Below are 13,467 nucleotides of genomic sequence, written 5' to 3'. Positions count from 1 at the left end.
TGTCATATCCAAGAAATCATTGCCAAATCTAGTGTGATAAAGTTTTCTCTTATGCTTGCTCCTAAGATTTTTATAGTTTTAGTCCTTAAGTTTAGTTGTAAGATCAATTTTGAGTTAATCTTTGTATATGACATAAGGTAAGGGCCCAAATTTATTCCTTTTCTCAACACCATTTGTTGAAAATCCTACACATCTTTCAAAGGCCAAGGTTTAGAGTGGGGTATTGTTTGAGTTGAAACACCAGGAGAAAAGTTGGAGTTATTTAGAAGAATGGAGAAAAGAGGGGAGGATTCTCCCCGTCCTTCAGTGCTTTACACAGGCAGAAATGTCTGGCTTTCAAAGATCTGTACCTGTCTTAGAAAAGAAGTATCAGGGTTCTGGGGTGTCCTGACTTGAACCTGGAGCAGTTAGCCCTGGGACAAGAAAGTCAGAGCTGCCTTCCCTTGGAAGCCTTCTCTGAAGCCAGAGAGTATCCTCCAGGAGCTAAGAAGCAAACCGTGGCTAAAGTACATTGACCAAAATCACTGATAGTTGAGGTTTAAAAAAGAAAACTAATTTGTGCCTTGGTATTGTATTTCTTTAAGAACAAATATATCAAAAGTAGTATGTAAAGGTGGGTAAGTAATGGTCAGTCACTCTTTATGACATTATTGTAACCCCAAATTATTAATCAGGTACCTGCACTGGGCATGTTTTCTCTCTGGTCCTTTAAGTTTAAGGGGCCCGAGCATCTCAACAGGGCTTTCTGTCTAGACAGACGGCCCTGAGCACCTGGCAGCCACAATCCCCACTGCAGAGCTGATGCTTAGGAAGGATTAACCAGACCAACTCTTCTTTATACATTCAATGATGACTTAGCTATAGCAATAATAACCATTGAACAGAGACACAAATAGCTGTTAAGACTTAATTGACGAAGTCTTCAAGATAAAGGACAGAATTTCTAATCATGAAGTTTCAGGCACAGGCAATTACATAGAGCTCTTCAGAAGCATTAAGGGCCTTCCTAACCCTTACCACTGGACACAGGCTCTCATCTGTTCCACCTACATGGATGTTGGCACTGGTTCACGGTGATCCTCAGTAGTCAACACTGAACTTGCATTTATATGTCCAACACCTACTTGATCCCTAGCACAAAACCAAATATTAGGAGAGATTTTTTTTTTTAAATGGGGAAAAAAAAAAAAAAAAGAGTTGTCTTGCAGGAATTTGCAGCCTAGCTGAGGATTTACCAAGTACATACAAAACAACTAGCAAATAATAAGCACTTTTGAAAGCATATAGTTCAAACTACCCATATATACTCAAGAATGCAGTCATATCAGTAGGCTAAACAAGGCAGACACGGTTCAACATCACCTTCTCCAAGAAGACTTCCCTGATCACCTTGGGAAAATTAACCCCTGCCCAGACACTTTCCATTCCATTGCATTATTCTTTTTATATTTTTCTATAACTCTACAACTCTCTGAACATCTCTTGTTTTTTTTTAAACATATTTATTATCTAAGTTAGCATTATTCAGACTACTTGCAACACATAATTTATTGTAAACTAAAGCTAATGGGTTACACCAACTTAATTTTTTTAAACAAAATGTAACAGAGTAGAGCAGAATAGAGAATAGAATATGATAGAACAGAACAGAAAATAGGAGAGGGGGTGCCTGTTTAGCTCAAGTCAGTTAACCGTCTGCCTTCAGCTCAGGTCATGATCCAGGATCCTGGAATCAAGCCCCATGTCAGGTTCCCTGCTCAGTGGGAGCTCCCAGCTCCCTCTCCTGCTGCCCCTCCCCGCACTTGGGCACTCCCTCTCTCCCCTCTCAAATAAATAAATATTTTATTTAAATTAAAAAAAAAAAAAAAGAAGGGGCACCTGGGTGGCTCAGTGGTCAGGGCCTCTGCCTTCGGGTCAGGTCATGGTCCCGGGGTCCTGGGATCGAGGTCTGCATCGGGCTCTCTGCTCGGTGGGGAGCCTGCATCCCCCTCCCCCTGCCTCTCTGCGTACTTGTGATCTCTCTCAAGTAAATAAATAAAATCTTTAAAAGAAACATTTTTTAAGAAAATAGGAAAACATATCACTGGATTTTTATTAAGAATTGTGAACTTTGAGGCAACTGGGTGGCTCAGTCTAGCTAAGCAAAGCTAAGCCTTTGGCTCAAGTCATGGTCCCAGGGTTCTGGGATGATGCCCCACATCAGGCTCCCTGCTCTACAAGAAGCCTGCTTCTCCCTGTCCCACTCCCCCTGCTTGAGTTCCCGCTCTCGCTGTGTCTGTCTCTGTCAAATAAATAAATAAAACTCTAGAAAAAAAAATAGTAAAACTCATTTTAAAAAAGAATTGTGAACTTTGTCAGAAATACTGCATCCAATTAGGGAGGAAAACTGAGAAAGATAATGGAAGGCTTTGACAAATATTAGCTGACTAATACGATAAAATTCTCTCTTTTAACTAACTCTCATTTAATTTTCTGGTATATGATGTGAAGTTGACTATTACCGTTACAGGACAATTAACAGAGTTTCTATTTTACATTAATATCAATCACTTCATTATAAAGCATTTTCTTCTAAAAAGATATTAACAAGTAAGATATGTTTCAGGTTTGTATCAAATGTACATTTCATGAAATTAGCATGAATTCTCCTTTCAGGGGACTTCTTACTGTTAGAAAAGGATGATGGAGTGAAAATTAGAGGGATGCCTAAGTTCAACCTCCAGATATGTAGAACTACAAATAGCAACAATGGTGAGAAAATAGTAAGCTTCAGCTTCACTGGAGGAACATGCTAAAAAGAAGATGCAAGACTTTATAAAGAAGAACATTTGAAATATTTTTTTTCAAGGGCATCTGCATGGTGTCAATTAGGGGTCTGACCCTTGATCTCAGATCAGGTCTTGATCTCAGTGTTTTCAGTTTTAAGAAGCAACCTCACCTTGGGCTCCACACTGGACATAGAGCCTACTTTAAAAAATAATGATAATAAAAAATAAAATGTTTTCATTGTGTAAAATCTAACAAAAGTGACAAATACCAATATTTGTCATTTTTGTCAGTTATTTTGTAATGACACCTTTAAAATCAGTCAGACACTGAGAAACACAGCACAATGGACTTGTCAACAAACCCCTCAAACATTTTGGACAAAAAATTACTGGCACAATTTCTCAGTAGCTCTACAGACTGATAATGAGATTTAGTTGCATACTACTCAGCAAAAGAGTAGCTCATCCAGATGTTGAAAAATTACTCATCTAAAATGACTAGATTCGATATCTATGATTTTTTTTAAGATTTTTATTTATTTATTTGACAGACAGAGATCACAAGTAGGCAGAGAGGCAGGCAGAAAAAGAGAAGGAAGCAGGCTCTCTGCTGAGCAGAGAGCCCGATGCGGGCCTGGATCCCAGGACCCTGGGATCATGACCTGAGCCGAAGGCAGAGGCTTTCACCCACTGAGCCACCCAGGCGCCCATTATATCTATGATTTTTAATGCTAAACTAACGAGTAAAATATACAACTCTTTGGTAGAATACTATTTCTAGTTAAATCTGTGCTACTGCAGAAACTTCTAACGCTGTGCTTCCCATGTGGTTAAAATCCAGTATAGAACTTGTGATCCATCCCAGAAAGAGTATGGATGGATTCTATGAGTTATTCAATTTTTCTAGTTTTTGCAAGATGACAAGGGGTGTGTGTGTGTGTGTTTAAATTTAACCTCACACACACTGGATCAGCTATATTTACAAAACTGGAAAAATGCCTCATAGATATCAAGGAATGACGAGTGACAGAGCCAGCAGATATGGCTAGAAAGCATAACAAAGCTATTAAAATACTGTTAGAAGCTACTAAAAACACTTGTGCTTAGAAATCAGCATCAATAGGAATTCAACTTAGCATCTCTAGAAATAATTCTGCTGAATTTCATGGAAGTGTTAGAAAAAAAACATGGTGAAATTTGTTAAATTCATTAAAGAAAACTCATTGAACAGAATATCGATGTGTTTTATTCCATTTGGTGCAAACCAGACAGTCATCCTGAAGCATACTGAATCCCACTGATTGTCGTAAGGGTACCTAAAGGGAAATATTAAGCAGAGTGAATAAACTCAGAAATAACAATAACATTTTTCTCGTTGAAAAGCAATCTCATTTGGCAAACAATCTCATTTTCGAAGATGATGTTTGGGATTTTAAATTGGTATATTTGACTGATGATACTGATATTTTTAATGAACTTATATTTATAACTACAGAGAGAAAACAATGCAATTCAGCAAGTCAAACATCCAGGATTCCAAAAGACATTTTGTTACAGCAAGAAAGACTTAAAAGTAATCACCCTAGCTCCTATTTGTTCCCAGTAGTGTTGCGACACATTGAAGAAGACATTACTAGTAAGGACAGGGACTGAAATAAAGTTAAGGATATTGTTATATTTGGCTCCTCAGTTGTAAATTTGCAATCATTATTTTCCAGAAGAGAAATTATAAAATTATGAAAAATTTTTCCAATGAAAGAATCATTTTCTTTTTGAAACACTGAATCAATAATTCACCCAAACTTGGAGCCCTAAAAAGATAAATGAATTATTGCTGCTGAGTTCTTCATTTGCACTAAAGGATAATCACAAGACATTAAATGCATCGTTATTTTTGAGTAAGATTAAAGAAGAATTTCCATTGTTAGGTAACAAGAATGCATTGCTATTATTACAACTGGCAATAAACTATTTGTAAGATCAAGGATTTTCAACCTTTAAAAATGACTAAAATGACAGAAAGAGGCTCATGAGTTTATGCACAAAGTATTTGTCCTTGTGTGTTCTGGACGCCATTGCATTAAATAAAATCTTGCCTAACTCTTTTTTTTTTTTTTTTTAAAGATTTTATTTATTTATTCGACAGAGAGAAATCACAAGTAGGCAGAGGGGCAGGCAGAGAGAGAGAGAGGAGGAAGCAGGCTCCCCGCTGAGCAGAGAGCCCGATGCGGGACTCGATCCCAGGACCCCGAGATCATGACCTGAGCCGAAGGCAGCGGCTTAACCACTGAGCCACCCAGGCGCCCCTTGCCTAACTCTTGATTTGCATTACTTACTTGGGAATTTTTTTCTATGTTGCATTCAAGTATTGATAACAATAATTTATGTTTTTAGCTTTTTATATGTAAGAAGAGTAAGTGCTGTTCTACAATACTTACGATTCTGTTGTGTAGGGCAGGGCAGGGGGAGAAAGCACGTACTTCATTGCTGTGCAAAAAGCACTTCTTACTGGGAGGTGTGATTTTTAAAAGAAGGTTGAAAAGTGCCCATCAGAGTCGGCCCTCCCCTGAAGCCAGCCCCCTCTGGAATATAAACTCCAGAAGGGCAGAGTTTTTGTTTTGGGCACAGGGTTTCAAAGGGGGAGGGGCAGAGAGAGAGGGAAAATCTTAATTAGGCTCCATGCCCAGTGAGGAGCCCAATGAAGGGCTTGATCTCACAACCCTGAGATCATGACCTGAGCCAAAATCAAGAGTTGGATGCTTAACCAACTCAGCCACCCAGGCGCCCAGAAGGGCAAGAGTTTGATCTGTCTTATTCACCACTACTAGTATGTGGAATAGTGCCTACAGGGGAGCCTGGGTGGCTCAGTTGGTTAAATATATGACTCTTGGTTTTGGCTCAGGTCATGATTTCATGGTCCCGAGATGGAGCCCCATACTGAACTCCTCACTCAGTGGGGGTCTGCTTCCCTCCCCTTGTTCTCTCGCTCTCTCTAAAATAAATACATACATCTTTAAAAAAAAAAAGAAAAAGAATAGTGTCCATGTATTCAATAAATATTCAACAAATGTATTTGCTGAACACACTAACCAAATTAGGAAAAATATTAGTTTGCAATTGTCTTTTGCTTGCATTACGCTTTTTCTTCCTTTTATAGATGTGTGTTTTAGAAAAAATAAAGAGAGGGACCCCTGGGTAGCTCAGTGGGTTAAAGCCTCTGCCTTCGGCTCAGGTCATGATCCCAGGGTCCTGGGATTGAGCCCGGCATCAGGCTCTCTGCTCAGCGGGGAGCCTGCTTCCCCTCCCCTCTCTCTGCCTGCCTCTCTGCCTACTTGTGATCTCTCTCTGTCAAATAAATAAATAAAATCTTTAAAAAAAAAAAGAGAGAGAAAGAAAAAATAAAGAGAAATTACTATAGTCATTTCTATAAAGGACCTGCAGGCTGCTAAGAACTAGGAAGGACTCTCAGTCCCTTTTAGTTTGGGAAAATGTTGTAGATAACCTTGAGTTTTAGGGTTTAGGGGGCCCTGGATGGGGAGTGACTAAGCAGCAGAAGGGATCATGTGCAAGTCAAAAGCACATAAGACCATTACTTTTCAAAAGGAGTAGAAAGCAGCCATGCTTTTGACCAGGTGGTTGAGCCCTTTTGGAGCTGAAAGATACAATCTAGTCCTCCTCCCTCATTTTATAGAGGAGTAAACACAAAGAAAGAAATGAACATGAGAAACAGTTTTCAAGTGTGCAGGGAAGGAGCAGAGTCAAATTCAGATTCATTTTTGTTTCCTTTTTATAAAATGGGGATAATAATGGTACCAGATCATAGATAAGCTATAATGATTAACTGAAATAATTAATGTGAAATACTAAGCATAGTGCCTGACCCATAATATGCACTGAATCATTATTAGTTATTATTATTAATATTACCAATAGAACACAGAATGTTTGGAAATATTCAGTGAGGTTTTATTTCCTAGTGCTTCTTTATACTCATTATTTCCTCTACCACTCTGTCATATTCTGTACACATTGTTCTCAGACTGAGTAGATAAAGCTGAGAATAAAAAGTCTGTTGAATGTCTGAATGGATTTATTTTAAACTCATAGTAGAGACAACATCTTGAAAGACAGGACTTTCTTTTATTCTGAAAGCTGTGCATTTTGAGAAAGAGCAAAAATGTGTGTGGAACAGTTTCCTGATTTTTGGTTTGGGGCCCAAACCCACCCTATGAGCCAAATCCCCCAGGGGAAGTGAACAATAGAAACCCACTATGAGGATGGTGTTTTTCAAATTGCGGGTTGAGACTTACTCTTGGATCATAAAATTGATTTATTGACCAGGTTAAAACTGGCATTAAAAGAGATGAAAGGGAATGGAATAGAAAATACCAAAGTACACTGCAAGGATTCATGCTAAGTTTTGTTTCATGAAGCCATTGTTTCACTTGTGCTGTGTGCAAGTCCTTTGCCATGATGTGAACTGTTTTCTATTGTAGTCACAGTCATTGAAATTTGCACATCACCAGGGATGTCATAGCAGAGGGCACACATGTCTCTCCTCTCAGAATGTCCCAGGGAAGACAATGGCTCCCAGAGAATTGCCACATCCAGAAGGGTGTTGGAAGAGCAGAGCAGCCACAGTCTAGGGTGGCTGTGCAGAGCCATAGGTACCATGGCAAAATGGGAAAAGGCCAGAAATATACTGTGGCCACCAAGAAGGATGGATAAGAGGCGCTGAGACTTTGTGGTTTGGCAGAAAGTGTTAGCCAAAGCAAACTGAAAGAAATGGAGTCTGGACCATGAGAATAAAGGCAAGGGGGTGTAATGGTGGACACCTGGCACATCAGGACAATGGGATGTGGAGGAAGAATAACCCCTCAACGGAAGCTGGTGTGGACAGAGAGTCAAGATGGCCTGGACACCTCCTTCCTCCCCAAACTAGAATGATGCATAAGTTCCACCCCCCAGACACATGTCCTCTGCAGCTGCAGAGACTGAAAGAAATAAGGGAATCAAGAGAAGGAAATTCCTGAATAGCTACCCCAAAGAGACCATGTTCTAAAACAGAATTGGAAAACAGTATAGAAACTCCTCAGGAAGTTAAAAATAGAACTACACTTCTACCCAGCAATTGCACTACTACGTATTTACCCAAAGAATACAGAACTTCTGGGGCGCCTGGGTGGCTCAGTGGGTTAAGCCTCTGCCTTCGGTTCAGGTCATGATCCCGGGGTCCTGGGATCGAGCCCTGCATCAGGCTCTCGGCTCGGCAGGGAGCCTGCTTCCTCCTCTCTCTCTGCCTGCCTCTCTGCCTGCTTGTCATCTCTCTCTGTCAAATAAATAAATAAATAATCTTAAAAAAAAAAAAAGAATACAGAACTACTAATTCAAAAGGATACATGTACCTCCATGTTTATAGCAGCATTATTTACCATAGCCAAATTATGGAAACAGCCCAAATGTCCATCGACTGATGAATGAATAAAGATTTGGTATATATAAATAAATATGTGTGTGTGTGTGTGTAATGGAATATTACTTAGCCATAAAAAAGAATGATATCTTGCCATTTGTAACAACATAGATTGAACAAGAGTACTATGCTAAGCAAAATAAGTTCATCAGAGTAAAACAAATACCATTTGATTTCAGTCATATGTGGAACTTAAGAAAAAAAACAAATAATCATAGGGAAAAAAGAGTGAGGCAAACCAAGAAACAGGCTCTTATTTATTTTAAAGATTTCATTTATTCATTTGACAGAGAGAGAAAAAATAAGCAGGGGAATGGGCAGAGGGAGAAGCAGGGCTCAATTCCAGAACCCCAGGATCATGACCTGAGCCAAGGCAGACACTTAACTGACTGCCACCCAGATGCCCTAGGAAATGGACTTGTACGGTGCTTGGGTGGCTCAGTCATAAGGCGTCTGCCTTTGGTTCAGGTCATGATCCAGGGTCCTGCGATGGAGCCCCGCATCTGGCTTCCTGCTGGGCAGGAAGCCTGCTTCTCCCTCTCCCACTCCCCCTGCCTGTGTTCCTCTCTCGCTGTGTCTCTCTCTATCAAATAAATAAATAAAAATCTTTAAAAACAAAACAACATAAAGAAATGGACTCTTAACCATAGAGAACAGATTCATAGCTACCAGAAGGAAGGTGGGCGGAGGGCGTGGTGAAATAGGTGTTGGGGATTAATGGGGGCAGTTCTTGTGACGAGCAGCGGGTGTTATAGTTAAGTGTTGAGTCACTAAATGGTACAGCTGTAAGTAAGATCACACTGTGTTCACGAACTGGAATTTAAGTAAAAATTTAAAAAATATTTTTAAAAATCACCTATTTTTATTATGTGATGTTATTCTTACCATAATATAAAGGACTAAGCAATATACAACTACGTAGAAAACAAGACCTGCCCAGAGAACCAGAAAACAAAGCTTATTTTTGAATTATTAACCCCCACAGCTAGTGTTGTATATGGATCAAAAAACAAAACAAAACAAATCCAAAACCAGAAGTGGCTGAGATTGGAATGTCTGCAGGGCGCAGCCCGTTAAGCGTCAGCCTTGGGTTCAAGTCACGATCCCAGGCCACCGCCGGAGTCCCGCATCTGGCAACGCGAGTGGGTGCGGACGAGCACGGACCGCGGGCTTGAGGACAAGTTCTGTTTAAGGGGAGAAACCTAAGGCTTTTTTTTTTTTTAAATTTTATTTATTTGACATTTATTTATTTGAGAGATCACAAGCAGGCAGAGAGGCAGGCAGAGAGAGAGGAGGAAGCGGACTCCCTGCTCAGCAGAGAGCTCGATGCGGGGCTCGATCCCAGGACCCTGGGATCATGACCTGAGCAGAAAGCAGAGGCTTTAACCCACTGAGCCCCCCGGGCGCCCGGAAACCTAAGGCTTTATAGGCAGAATTTGCAGGCACGGGAGAAAAGCTTACACAGAGCTGTTCTGGGTAAAGGTAGGAACCAGGGCTAAAGATCATTTCCAATGTGATGCACGTTGCATTTTTCTTTCTTTCTTTCTTTTCTTTTCTTTTTTCTTTTTTTTTTTTTTTGTAGGTGAACACATAAAATTAGCGAAGGAAAGGCGATGTCACGCAACGGCACTGCCATTTCAGCCCCCGCACGCCGGTGTATAAAACTGGAGGGAGGTTGTTGGTAATGGTGTCCGGTCAGGGCGGATCCTTTACTCCTGTCTCCCAGGGCCCCCTCCTCCCTGGGGTGCCGGACCCAGAGATCTCTGAGCACCGGGGACCTGCGGGGAGGTTCCAGGGAGCCTCCCCCCGCGAGCCTCGCGGGACGCCGCGGCCCCACCCCCTCCTCCCGCACACCGCGCTGCCCAGGGGCGGCCGGCTTCCGCGGGCCGCCTTCTCCCGTCACCATGCTGCCGCTCCTCTTCTGAGTCCTCCACCGGGAGTTTCTCCCCCGAGGGGACAATTCTGCCCAGGACTCCAGTGGAGGGTTCAAAACGAAGGCGAGGGGCCTCTGGTAAACCAGGCTCTCAAAGGCAGGCTTCCCTCGGGAGACAAGGGCAGCGCGTCTCGCCCTGGCGCTCGTCCACTCTCCCCACCCCCACCCCTCTGGTCCAAGGCGGCTCTGAGGAGGCGGCCATGACATCACTTCCTTCGTCTGCAGCCGGGCCGCCCGGCCTCACGCCGGCAGCCTTCGGCCACCCGGCCCAGCGGAAGTGGGGCCGCGACAGGGCCGGGCCCGCCCTCGCGCTCACCCTCGGTTCTCGCCCGGCTCACCTTCCACCGCGGGTCGCAGGCTTCTTGAGGAAGGGGCGGTGTTCCGAGCGGCGGCGGCCTGCAGTTTCCCTCAACTCTTCCAGAAGCGACGAGGGACTGCAGTGACGAAGAGAGTCCACTAGGTGGCCTCACAAGACCTTGTTTGTTTAGTGTAGGTGCCCGGCTGGTGGCGGGAGACCAGACCCTCCCCCCGCCAGCCACTCTGGTGGAGCAGATGTGTGGTGTGCGGCGTGTGGGGTGTTGTGTGTGTGTTTAAGGGGTGCTCAGTGCGCAGAACGGAGAGGCAAAGACAGAAGTGTAAGAAAAACCAATATACCAACACCTAAATTTACAAGACAGTGACGTCGTGAGTTATTCATGGGGATTCATACAAGGAACTCGGAGTTAATAAGGAGCAGAACTCCCTTAATACCTTCAGTCATTTTTAGATCATCGGTTGTTTGGCAGAGAAAGTGTTAGCCTACTAACATTTCAGCCTACTGAAAACGAACCGGGGGTGAGAATGTGCACGAGACCTGCCCTCTTCTAAGAATCTGATTTGCACTTTCATTTTCATTTGTGATCAGAAATTTCATGAGCGCCTACTACATGCCACAGCCCAACTAGGGCTGAGGATACAGCTGTGAACAAGACGAACGACCTCACACTCTCACATAACTTATATTTTCACAAAGCTCATACACATAATAAAGACTGCATACAGTTTCTCTAGCTCTGTTATTCTGTGATTCCACAACTGTACCCTTCCTTTGCCTGGCCCTCCCATGTAGAAGTATGGGATCATAAGATACAGTTAATCCACCAAAATTAGATGCACATATTTCCTGGAGTAAAGTTGCAATGTGATTTCCAGTACTTGGTCATTATGCCATCAGGAGTTCCGTGAAGAGACAATGCCGTGGAATTTCCAAGCCTCTCCTCTTTAACTCTCACCCACTTTTTAAATAATTTGCCAGGACCGGGACAGACCATCTGAGATGTGGTCCCCTCCTGAGGCAGGAAGAGCAGTGGGATGCTGAGGAACGACGACCGAAACACTCCAATGGAAAGTAAGGAAAGTGTTTCAAGATCTGGAATACCAAGAAGATTGTGGAAAAAACTCAGAATACAAAGGTGTGGCATTTTTTAGCACTGCCAAATTTATTTCTCTAGCCAAGTCAAACATGACACAATGGAAGCTAGCTTCCAGACTTCCCCCATGAGAAAGTACAAATTCTAGTCAGTGTGGAAATCACCGATAGGTCTGGGAGTTGTCTGGCTTGATCTGCAAGAGGGCGGCATATGCTTTGCGTGCCTGCATGCATGTGTGTGCACAAGCACAGATGAGAGCTAATTAGAAAAGAGACTATTCACATGGAATCATAGAACAACAGCACCGGAAGAGCTCATTTAATCCATCTTCTCATTTTAGAGTTGTAGAAATCAGGCCTATAAAAGGGAGGATCGTGCCCGAGATCACAGAAGTTAGACTATAAGCCACTATCTTGTCTCCCAGTTCTCAACTTGTCTATATTCTCTGTTCCCCGGGTGTTATAGAGGTGTGAGTTGCCTTTCTTATATGGATTCACTTGATTTTCCTTTCGTGTTATTACATTGGTTAAATGGTAATCTCCCTCCTCCCTGAAAGATACATCTGCCTAGAACCTGTGAACGTGACCTTATTTGGAAAAAGGATCTTTGCAGATGTAATTAAGTCAAGGATCTTGAGAGGAGATCATCTTTAATCAGGGTGTTCCCTGAATATAACGACAAGTGTCTTTATAGACATTTTAGGGTAGAAGACATACAGAGAAGAAAGTGCGATGAAGACAAATGCAGAGATCAGAGTGATGTGTCTACAAACCAAAAAATGCCAAGGATTATGAGCAGCCACCAGAAGCTAGGAGAAAGGCATGGAAAAGAGCTTCCTGGAAGAATCAGCTTTGCTAACACCCTGTTTTTGGACTTCTGGCCTCTAGATTTATGAGAGAATGAATTTCTATTGTTTTAAGCCACCAAGTTTGGGGTAATTTATTACAATAGCTGTAGCAAACTAACCTATGTGTATTTCTCAGACCATCTGAGATGAATGAAGGAAACTTCATTGCCTTTTCTCATCTCTTCCTCACCTTGGAAATGAGTTCTTTTAGCACAATAACACCTATGGGAGGCCACTGGCAGAAGAGGCTATTGGCCAAAGAAAGATTGCTTAAGAATGGTGCTTTGGAAGAATCTGAAAATGTTGGACACTAAGGAGCCACTAACTGAAACCAGCCCTAGAAACCCTAACCCCCAAAGCGATGGTGTTAGGCATTAGGGCCTTGGGAAGGTTTTTTGGGTTTAGATGAGGTCACACATGTAGGGCCCACGATGAGGGTAGTGTCTTTCTGAGAAGAGGAAGAGAACAGAGTCCTGTGAGGACACAACAAGAAGGCAGCTGTATGCATGCCAGAAAAGGAGCTCTCACCAGAACCCAAGTATGCTAGCACTCTGGTTTTTGACTTAACCAACCTCCAGAACTGTGAGGAATAGTTATTTAAGCCACCCAGTCTGTGGTATTTAGTTAAAGCAACCTGAGCTGACTGAGATGGACCAAGATAGACACAGAGATGCCTCAGCCCTTGTGTACAGATACATATAAGGTCCAGAAACATAAAAGTCAGTCTTAGCAGTTAGGTGCCTGGGGAAACAGCATAGTAGGTCTTCTAATTCAATGAGCAGAATGAGGAAGGGAAGGAACTTTTATCCTTTGAGAACATGGCTCAGGGCAACTATGAGCACAGAAATGGTAGAGAGAGACAACAGCCTGTGGTGACCCTGAGGGCTTAGGAAGGAGAGGAGCTGCCCAATGATCCTAGAAAAACAGCCTCACATTCCACAGAGACAAAGACATACAGCGAGGTCCTTGGTGTCTCTCCCTGTCGTGTCTCTGATTCTCTCACTTGGGATCAGTTGAATTTCTCTTCCAACTCTTTG

General features: G+C 42.6%; 1 protein-coding gene and 1 long non-coding RNA gene across 2 annotated transcripts in view; one reads left to right on the top strand and one right to left on the bottom strand.

Moving 5' to 3' along the window:
- Positions 1–10,613, bottom strand: part of HHAT (hedgehog acyltransferase) — a 341,891-nt gene extending 331,278 nt beyond the window's left edge. Inside the window, exon 1 of the mRNA XM_082701866.1 lies at positions 10,513–10,613. The gene's annotated coding sequence lies outside the window, so the exon portion shown is untranslated. The remainder of the gene's footprint in view (positions 1–10,512) is intronic.
- On the top strand, positions 8,186–12,510 carry LOC309849389. The gene is made up of 3 exons (XR_014303684.1): positions 8,186–9,723; positions 11,469–11,625; positions 12,277–12,510. It is a non-coding gene; the product is annotated as an uncharacterized lncRNA (long non-coding RNA).
- Positions 12,511–13,467: the final 957 nt, after the last annotated feature.

The sequence above is a fragment of the Mustela nivalis genome (assembly GCF_964662115.1).
Source record: "Mustela nivalis genome assembly, chromosome: 16".
NCBI lineage: Eukaryota > Metazoa > Chordata > Mammalia > Carnivora > Mustelidae > Mustela > Mustela nivalis.
This window is presented reverse-complemented; position numbering and strand designations above follow the sequence as displayed.